We start from the raw sequence: 11153 nt of genomic DNA, 5'->3' as shown, positions 1-11153 counted from the left end.
GACCATGATGGGGTTGCGCACGGTCACCTTCAGGGAGTTCAGAGCTTGTGGAGCTCCTGACTATCATGGGGCTCGAGACCCCATAGCGAGTACCAGGTGGTTGGCGGATGTCACCAATGCTTTCCGCACCAGCAGATGTCCCGAGGGGGACAAGGTCAGACTAGCATCGTGTCTTCTGAAGGACAGGGCACGAGATGGTGGGAGGAGATCAGGCATGTCATCAGGGATGACACATCACTTGATGCGATGACTTTGGCTGATTTTACTACCAGGTTCAGAGCCGAGTTTGCACCGGTTATCGATGTGCAGTAGTTAGCCAGGGAGTTTCAGGATCTCACCGAGACTACAGAGACAGTGGCAGAGATTACCGCCAAGTTCAGGGAAAGTACTCTTCTCCTTCCTCAGTATGCAGCTGATGAGGAAATGAAGAAGGCCCATTATCATGAGATGTTGCGGAGTGATATCCGCCAGTCTGTGAGCCGGTCCAGCTGTAAAACGCTGGATGACATGATTGCTAGGGCTCGTGAGAGAGATTGATCTAGAGATGGAGAAGAAAAGGAAGCCAGAGGCAGTATCTGGCACTGGGAGTTCAGTCAAAAAGCCCAGGGTATCAGATCACAGATCTAGAGGTCAGCAGAGCCACGGTCGGTGTGGCAAGTGTGGGAGATTGCACGATGGGGTGTGCAAGGCATGGAGTCCCGGTTACTACTAGTGCGGTCGGACCGGGCATATGAGCAGAGATTGTACAGCTACTCCCACCGTTACCGCGGTATCTGATCTGATTTGCTTCCATTGTAATCAGAGGTGACATAAAAAGTCCCAGTGTCCGAGTTTTCCAGCAGCAGCAGCAGGGAAGGTGGCAGCACCTGCCCCTGCAACATTTAGGATTACAGACGACCGTCAGGGCCGAAGTGAGGCGCCAGTGGCGAAGAGTAGAGCTATTCAGATGACAGCAGAGGAGACGCGAGCGACTCTTGATGTGGTGACGGGTATGTATCTTCCCTTCATCTCTTATTAATGTTGATTTTTTCTTATGGTTATATGTTTCTATATAGGGTCGTTCTTAGTGAACGGCATATCAACTACAGTATTGTTTGATTCGGGGGCTACTCGATCATTTGTTTCACTTGCGCTTAGCAAGAGGTTCAATAGAGCTCCAAGGGAGCTGGATTATCCACTTGAGGTTAAGATAGCTGATGACAGGACCGTCAGAGTCGCGAGAGTACATAGGGCTTGTTCGCTGCAGTTATTTGATGAGCAGTTTTAAGTGGACTTGGTTCCCATTCCCCTGCGAGGGAATAAGGTTATAGTGGGTATGGATTGGCTGAGCCCCAATGGGGCAGTGGTTGATTGTGAGCTACAGTTAGTGAGGGTCTGCACCCCTAGTGGGGGAGAGTTAGTGATTCAGGGCGAGAGGCCACAACGCGGACTAATTCTTTGCTCGCCAGCGAGAGCTCGACGCTACTTCCAACAGGGTTGCGTGGGGTACGTCGCCTATGTTTTGGATGCCCGGGAGAAGGGCAAGGCGACTGTTGACGATGTACCGATGGTACGTGAGTACCCGAATGTATTTCCAGAGGATCTGCCTGGGATACCTCCGGGGAGACAGGTTTAGTTTCGGATTGACCTGGTTCCGGGTGCGGCTCCGATAGCCAAGACACCGTATCGGTTGGCTCCTCCAGAGATGCAGGAGTTGTCTACGTAGCTGCAGGAGCTGCTAGACAAGGGTTTCATCAGACCGAGTATTTCACCATGGGGAGCCATGATCCTATTTGTGAAGAAGAAGGATGGGTCGCACTGTATGTGTATAGATTACCGAAAGTTGAACAAGGTAACGGTGAAGAACCGTTACCCACTCCCGAGGATAGATGACTTGTTCGATCAGCTTCAGGGAGCATCTTGGTTTTCCAAGATTGATCTGCGCTCCGGTTATCATCAGATGCGGGTCAGAGGTGAGGATGTTCAGAAGACAGCTTTTAGGACCCGTTATGGTCATTATGAGTTTGTGGTGATGCTGTTTGGGCTCACCAACGCGCTAGCCACGTTCATGGATCTCATGAACCGCGTATGCAGGCCGATGTTGGATCGGTCTATGATAGTGTTCATTGACGATATCTTGGTTTATTCCAAGACTTAGGAGCAGCATGGGGAGCACCTGAGGGAAGTGCTAAAGACTTTGAGGAGGGAGAGACTTTTCGCGAAGTTCTCCATGTGCGAGTTCTGGTTGCGCGAGGTGCAATTCCTTGGACACCTCGTCAACCAGAAAGGGATACTAGTGGATCCGGCCATGATAGAGGCCGTTGGCAGGGTACTATAGGAGATTCATCCAGGACTTCTCCAAGATAGCAGTTCCACTTACCCGACTGACTAGAAAGTCGGTGGTGTTTCGTTGGGGGCCTGATCAGCAGGCGACATTTGAGACCCTCAGACAGCGATTGTGCGAGACACCGATTCTTACCTTGCCAAAAGGAGTATATGAATTTGTAGTCTATTGTGATGCTTCGATCACAGGGATGGGAGCAGTGTTGATGCAGCGAGGGCATGTGATAGCTTATGCCTCTAGACAGTTGAATCCTCACGAGGCTAATTATCCGACACACGATTTAGAGCTGGGGGCAGTGGTGTTTACCCTCAAGATTTGGAGACATTACCTCTATGGGGTCCGCTGTACCATTTACATGGATCACAAGAGTATGAGGTACCTCATGGACCAGCGGAATTTGAACATGAGGCAGTGTCGATGGTTAGATGTGGTAAAGGACTACGATTGTGATATCCTTTATCATCTGTGCAAGGCCAACGTTATGGCCGACGCCCTGGGCCGCAAGGCGATGGTGGCACCGATTAGAGATATATGTCTGAGGATGACGGTGATTACTCCATTGTTGGAGCAGATTAGAGAGGCATAGGTCGAGGGCTTGAAAGAGGAGAGGAAGAAGTGTGATAGGATTATGGGCCGAGTATCTTCTTTCGAATATGGCAGTCGAGGATTGTTGACCCTTCATGGGAGAGTCTGGGTGCCGTATTGGGGAGGAGTACGGCAGGTGTTTATGGATAAGGCCCACAAGTCCCTGTTCTCCATCCATCCAGGGGCGACGAATATGTAGAGAGATCTTCGACCCGATTATTGGTGGCTTTGCATGAAGCGGAACGTAGCCTGGTACGTAGAGAGATGTCTAACTTGCAGGAAGTTCAAGGCAGAACACCAGAGACCCCACGGCAAGATGCAGCCGTTGGACATTCCGGTGTGGAAATGGGAGGATATCACTATGGATTTAATCACTAAGCTTCCCAGGACCGCACATGATGTTGACTCGATTTGGGTCATAGTGGATCGGCTGACCAAGAGCGCGCATTTCATACCGATTCAGGAGAGCATATCGGCCGAGAAGCTAGCCGATATTAATGTGCGTGAGGTAGGGACACGGCATGGAGTGCCTGTATTAGTAGTATCAGGGTTTTGCCCCGGGTGGGTCGGGTTGCTTATTGGTTGGATCTTCCAGCAGAGCTTAGCCAGATCCACAACACATTCCATGTTTCTCAGTTGAGGAAGTTTTTGGTGGACGAGTCAGCAGTTGTACCCTTAGAGGATATTCAGGTTGATAGTAGTCTGAATTATATCGAGAGTCCAGTTGCGATCTTAGATCGGAAGACGAAGACCTTGAGGAACAAGGTGGTTCAGTTAGTAAAGGTGCAGTGGCAGCACCGAAAGGGTTCAGAGTGGACGTGGGAGAGCGAGGGGGAGATGAGGGAGAATTATCCTGAGTTATTTTTGGATTCAGCGGTATCAAACTTCGAGGACGAAGTCTAAGATAAGTGGGGGAGATTTGTAACGCCTCATTTCTGGTATGTAAATTTAATTAAAGTATCTCCATTCCTTAAGGGGTACTCGACGAGTATGTAGCCCAACTCGTCGAGTAGAAGTGTAACACCGTGAATTTTCAAAATAATTTTTCGCATAATATAAAAACATATTCATTTAATTTTCATAAAAACATAAATGTTTAAAACTCCAATCCATGTCATACAAAATCCCAAGATCACATATCATAGAAATCCCATGTGTGTGTACTGATCAAGCCGGCGCCTTCCCACAGTCATCACTAGTACCTGAAACAAATAACACCAACACTGTAAGCATAAAGCTTAGTGAGTTCCCCAAAATACCACACGTAACACATATTAGCCACTCGAGGCTATAACCCTGTGGGTCCGTAGACCCTACTCTGTGAACCTACTGGTTCTAACTCTGGGAACCCTCCGGTTCCAACTCTATAAACATGCACAACATAAATCACATAGAAATAATGCAGTACAACACATAACATACATATAACATACAAATACTTTGTCACATAACTCTGATTACCTACTCAGGGTAAAGTATAGTGAGAAGACTCACCTCGCGTATCTCGATAACTCGCAAATCCCGGAAATCACTCGCGCTCGATCCTCCGAGCTATAATCCTCCTATAACACAATATGTCTCTAATTAACACTTTCTCAACAAAGGTTGACTACCCCCATCAAGTCAACACTGGTCAACTCTGGTCAACGGTCAACGGTCAACTTTGACCGGACTCGGCGAGTGCACTAGAGTGACTCGGCGAGTCTATACGTGTTCACTGACTCCCTAGGATCCTCTTGTGACACGTCGAGTACTTCCCTGACTCGACGAGTTCCACCTGGCATGAATCGCGGGGCCACCCCGACTCAATTCGCTGAGTCTCAAGAACAACTCGGCGAGTTCCAGCTCGACTCAGTCCATCTGTCAACCCTCTCTAACTCTCCCTGACTCACTGAGTCAACCCCTTAACTCGGCAAGACCACTCGCTGAGTGGTTAAGGACAATCTTCATGCTACTCGCCGAGTCTGTTCATCGGACTCGGCGAGTCCATGCCATGCATCAACTCAAACTCGCTCCTGAGGTCAGGTCCGCTCCAACAACTCATAGATCTAGTCCTCCCAAGCACATTCATCATGTAAAGTTACAATCTTGGCTACCATGCAACGCCTACAAGGCTCCTTTTGGTGAAATGACCTCTAAAATGGTAACCTAAGTCCCCAACTAAAAAGGAAAGGCATAAAGCAGGGCATTTGGGACTCTCTGGACCTAATAAGGTCCAGATCTAGGCACCATTTCCCCAAGGGACCTCTCACACTCCAAATACAAGGCAAACAAGGCATGAAGAAACCCTAAATTTGGCCATATCAACAAAAACACGAGAATAAGCTCTGAATGTTACCTCAAATAGCTTCCTCTGTAGAAATGGAGGTAGATCCAAGCTCCCCAACTCTCCTAGCTTGACCTTCCTCTTCCTTTCTTGCAAACACACACAAAATGGTGAATAATGGCCTCTTATCTCACTCACAAGGACTCTCAGCTGCTCTGGTGCTCTCAAGGTCGAAGGTAGCCGCAATGAAGGGGGTATAAGGTTCTTTAAATATGGCTCAAGGCCGGGAAATTAGGGTTTCATTAAACAGCGTGGACTTGCCGAGTCCGGACGCGAACCCACGTCCAAATCCACGATCATACTCGGCGAGTTTAGGCTCCAACTCGCCGAGTCTCCTCACAAATTATCAAAAAATAAATAAATGAATAATACCTGGGAATCCGGGCTGTTACAATTCTCCCCCACTAGAACTAGACTTCGCCCTCGAAGTCTCGCTCTACAAATAACTCTGGATGCTGCTCACGCATCTCACGCTCCGGTTCCCAAGTCATCTCAGACCCCTTCCGATGCTGCCACTGAACCAAAACTAGGGGTACCTCCTTGTTCCTCAGAACCTTGATTTTCCGATCTCTGATGGCCACTGGTCTCTCAGCATAATTCAGGCTCACATCCACCTGAATATCCTCTAATGGAACCACTGCCGACTCATCGTCTATACACTTCCTCAACTGCGACACATGAAAAGTGTCGTGAATTTGCCCCAACTCTGCTGGCAAATCCAAACGATAGGCTACCCGGCCTACCCTCGCGATCACTCGGAAAGGACCAACATATCGGGGCCCCAACTTGCCCCTCTTCTTGAATCGAATCACTCCCTTCCAAGGAGAGACCTTCAGGAGTACAAGGTCGCCGACCTGAAACTCAAGCTCGGACTAGCGTCTGTCTGCATAACTCTTCTGACGACTCTGAGCGGTCAACAACCTCTGTCTGACCTGCTGGATCTGCTCTGTCGTCTGAAGCATGATCTTTGTACTGCCCATCACCCGCTGTCTAACCTCTCCCCAACAAATGGGGGTCCGACACCTCCTCCCATACAACAGCTCAAAGGGCGGCATACCAATGCTCGAATGATGGCTGTTGTTGTAGGAAAACTCTGCCAAGAGAAAATATGCATCCCAGCTACCCCCGAAATCCAACACACATGCCCGAAGCATGTCCTCGAGCGTCTGAATCGTCCGCTCACTCTGACCGTCTGTCTGGAGATGATATGCGGTACTAAAATGCAGCCTAGTACCCAACTCCTCATGAAACTTCTTCCAGAATCTGGAAGTGAAACGCACATCACAGTCTGAAACAATCGAAATCGGCACCCCATGCCGAGATACCACTTCCCTCACATACACCTCTGCCAATTTCTCTGCTGAAGAACTCTCGCTGATAGCAAGAAAATGAGCGCTCTTCGTCAACCTGTCCACAATCACCCAAATTGCATCAAATCCTCTGGAAGTCCTTGGCAATTTGGTGATGAAATCCATGGTGATCTGTTCCCACTTCCATTCGAGAACCTCCAACGGCTGCAACTTACCATGCGGCCTCTGGTGCTCGGCCTTAACCCTGCGGCAGGTCAAGCACCTCTCAACAAACCACGCAACATCCCTTTTCATACATGGCCACCAATACTCCTTTCTCAGGTCCAAATACATCTTAGTGGCCCCGGGATGGATCAGAAATTTCGACTGATGAGCCTCTTCCATCAAAATGGTACGTGTCCCTCCCACAAACGGCACCCAGATACGCCCCTGAAATGTCATAAGCCCCCGACCATCGGTAACAAACTCTGAAACCAAACCAACAACCCGCTCTTTCTTCTGCATCTCAGGGTACACAGCCTCAGCCTGTGCCCCACGAATGGCGTCCAACACTGGAGCTATCACGGTCAATCTCAAACATACATCCCGCAACGGGGTGCTCTCCGCCCTGCGACTCAGTGCATCAGCTACAACATTAGCCTTGCCTGGGTGGTACAGGATCTCACAATCATAATCCTTGACCACATCCAACCACCTTCTCTGACGCATGTTTAGGTTGGGCTGATCCATCAAATATTTCAAACTCTTATGGTCCGTGTATATCGTACACCGAACCCCATACAGGTAGCGACGCCAAATCTTGAGGGCGAACACCACTGCCCCCAACTCTAGATCATGGGTGGGGTATCTCATCTCATGAGGCTTCAGCTGCCTCGATGCATATGCTATCACATGCCCCCTCTGCATCAGCACCGCCCCCAACCCCAAAATCGATGCGTCACAGTATACCACAAAGTCCTCCATCCCTTCCGGGAGGGCTAACACCGGGGCTTTGCACAACCTTTGGCGAAGTGTCTCAAAGGAGGCCTGCTGCTCGGGGCCCCATGAAAAAGCAACACCCTTCCGGGTCAATCTGGTGAGTGGCACTGCGATCTTAGAGAAATCCTTGATAAACCTCCGATAATACCCTGCCAACCCTAGGAAACTCCTGATCTCGGAGGGTGACCTCGGCACCTCCCATCTCATCATCGCCTCAACCTTGGCCGGGTCAACCAATATCCCTTTCTGGTTAACGAGATGTCCTAAGAACTGGACCTCCCTCAACCAGAAATCACACTTGGAGAATTTGGCATAAAGCCTCTCCGATCTCAAAACTCCGAGAACCTCTCTCAAATGCTCCACATGCTGCTCTCTAGATCTCAAATATACCAGAATGTTGTCGATAAATACAATCACCGACCGATCCAGCATCGGCCTACACACTCGGTTCATGAGATCCATGAACACTACCGGGGCATTGGTGAGCCCGAAAGGCATCACCACAAACTCGTAATGCCCATAACGCGTCCTGAACGCTGTCTTCTGGACGTCCTCATCTCGCACCCTCACCTGATGATATCTAGACCTCAAATCGATCTTGGAGAACCAAGACACTCCCTACAACTGATCGAACAAATCGTCGATTCTCGGCAATGGGTAACGGTTCTTGACCGTCAGCTTGTTCAACTCCCGGTAATCAATGCACATCCGGTGTGAACCATCCTTCTTCTTGAAGAACAGGATAGGCGTTCCCCACGGCGAGCTGCTCGGCCGAATAAACCCCTTCCCCAACAGCTCCTGAAGCTGCGAGGATAACTCTTGCATCTCTGGAGGTGCAAGGCGATAAGGCACCTTAGCGATAGGCGCGGCCCCCGGAACCAAATCGATACTGAACTTCACTTGCCTCACAGGAGGCACACTCGGCAACTCCTCGGGAAATACATCCGGAAACTCACGCATTACCGGGATCTCCTCAACTGACCTCGGTCTCTCGGAGTCCACCCGTGTATCCATCACATACGCCACAAAACCCTTACAGCCCTGCTGTAGACACTGGCTCGCCCTAGCGACCGAACAAAATGCTGATCCTGAACGTGTACCCTCGCCGTACACCGAAAGAACTCCCCCACTAGGGTCTCCTATGGTCACCAGCTGTCGCTCGCAGTCGATAACCACACCGAATCTGCTCAACCAGTCCATGCCCACAATGACACAAACATCACCCATCGCAATAGGAACCAGATCAATCGGTAACTCAACACCGAAAATCTCGACTACGCACCCTCGGAGAACCTCCGTGGCATATATCACCCTCTCATCAGCTATGGAAACTCTTAGAGGCCGACTCAACGCCTCACGACTAACACTGATATGCTGACTAAAAGCCAAAGATACAAAAGACCGACTCGCACCCGAGTCAAATAACACCAAGGCAGGTACAAAATTCACAAGAAAAGTACCTACGCATAACATAATATAAGCATAATATATCAACATCAAAATAAATACACGAAAGAATACCTACCAGCCACGACATCGGGCGCTGCGCGGACCTCCTCCGCGGTCAGCTGAAAAGCTCTCCCTCGTGCCCTTGGCGCCTCGGCCTTCACTGGCCGACTCTCAGTAGCTCTGATGGCGGCAGGGGCAGATCCCTGAGGTGCTCCCTGAGACGATCCTCACAATTGCGGACACTCTGCCTTCCGGTGTCCGGTCTGGTTGCAGTGGAAACACACCGCAAACCCATTGGGGCAATCCTTGGCCATATGCCCTTCCTTGCCACACTTATAGCAAGATCCCGCTCTACAGACTCCACCGTGACCCTTGCCGCACTTCCCACAAGTGCGGCCCTTCTGGCTCCCTGGTTTGGGATCAGCAGGCTTGGCCCGCTTGGCTGCCGGCTGAGACTGCGTCGGTCGCCGATCCCTCCCCTGAGACTCCGCCTCCTCCCTGGCCTGAGTCTCTAGCTCAATCTCCCTCTTCCGGGCATTTGCCTGAAGGTCGGAAAATGTCTGGTACGAGGAGTTCGCCGCGAACTCCCGAATGTCTCTCCTCAAAATACTCAGATATCGGCTCATACGTGCCTGCTCAGTGGACACGTGCTCAGGGCAGAACATCGCCATCTCATGGAACATCCTGGTAATCGCCGTAACAAACTCGGTACCCTGCTTGAGGGTCAGAAACTCCTGGGCCAAACGCTCCCTCTCCACCTGGGGAACGTACTCATCTCAGAACATGGCAGTGAACCTCTCCCAGGTCACTGCCGCAAGCTCAGTAGGCGTAAAGTGCGCCGTCACAAACTTCCACCAGCCCTTCGCTCCCAAGCGAAGCTGGTTCAGCGTGAACCGAACCTTCAAATGCTCAGGAGTTGAGCAAGTGAAGAAACACCCCTCCATGTCAGAAATCCATCTCATAGCCACCACCGGGTCCTAGGTCCCATCAAAATCTGGTGGTTTTGTGTTGCTGAACTCTCGGAACAGCAACGCATCACCACCCTGCGGCCTCGCGGCAGCAATAGCTGCGGTGGCCGCTGCAACAGCAGCCTCAGAAAGAGCGGCATAACGCTCGTCAAAGGTCTCAATCAGCGTGGTCTTAATAGACCCGAACATCTCTGGTATCTCTGCCCTGATGGCCGCAGCCACCTCCTCATGGATGATCCAGCGAATCTCCTCATCACTGGTCTCACTGCTCTTAGGCATCAGACGTGTCCTCACCATGATCTACCTCTGAAATACAACATACGATAAATTAGAATCCATTCGAGCATACTCACACTCGACAACTCATCCTTCCTTGATCCTTGGTATTCCAAAGATTCTTACTTGGGCTGTACACCGCTCCGGTGCTTTCAGTAGTACGGGCCCAATACTACTGTCCACACCGTATCAGAATACACCCCAAGTCCTCCTCTTCGGATCCCAAATTCCAAGTACTCTATCATGCATAATCCACTCTCTAACAGATCTCTCATAATCCCCTCGTTGCTACTTACTCACTCTCAAGCATCTCATAGCAACTCACCTCTCCCTAGGCTAAGGCATCACAAATCAGGCCACTCTAGTCCTAATAGGAGTACCTAGCCTACTCTAGCATGAGAATACATCATATCAATATCAATATCACATAACATGAGGGTATTTTGGGAAATCACCGTTCGGGCGCGGACTGATCGTACACACAACTCTGCTCTACGTTTTTCCAAAAAATTTTTACTCTTTTTGAAAATACTTTTCAAATCATCAGTTTGAGTTCAAATACACCCGAAAGTGTACTCGAATCCCTCAAACCAAGGCTCTGATACCAACTTGTAACACTGTGAATTTTCAAAATAAATTTTCGCATAATATAAAAACATATTCATTTAATTTTCATAAAAACATAAATGTTTAAAACTCCAATCCATGTCATACAAAATCCCAAGATCACATATCATAAAAATCCCATGTGTGTGTATTGATCAAGTCGGCGCCTTCCCACGGTCATCACTAGTACCTGAAACAAATAACACCAACACTGTAAGCATAAAGCTTAGTGAGTTCCCCAAAATACCACACATAACACATATTAGCCACTCGAGGCTATAACCCTGTGTGTCCGTAGACCCTACTTTGTGAACACACTAGTTCTAACTCTG

This window comes from Lactuca sativa, chromosome 4 (genome assembly GCF_002870075.4).
Source record: "Lactuca sativa cultivar Salinas chromosome 4, Lsat_Salinas_v11, whole genome shotgun sequence".
Lineage (NCBI taxonomy): Eukaryota > Viridiplantae > Streptophyta > Magnoliopsida > Asterales > Asteraceae > Lactuca > Lactuca sativa.
The sequence above is the reverse complement of the archived record's forward strand: the minus strand, read 5'-3'. Positions refer to the sequence as shown.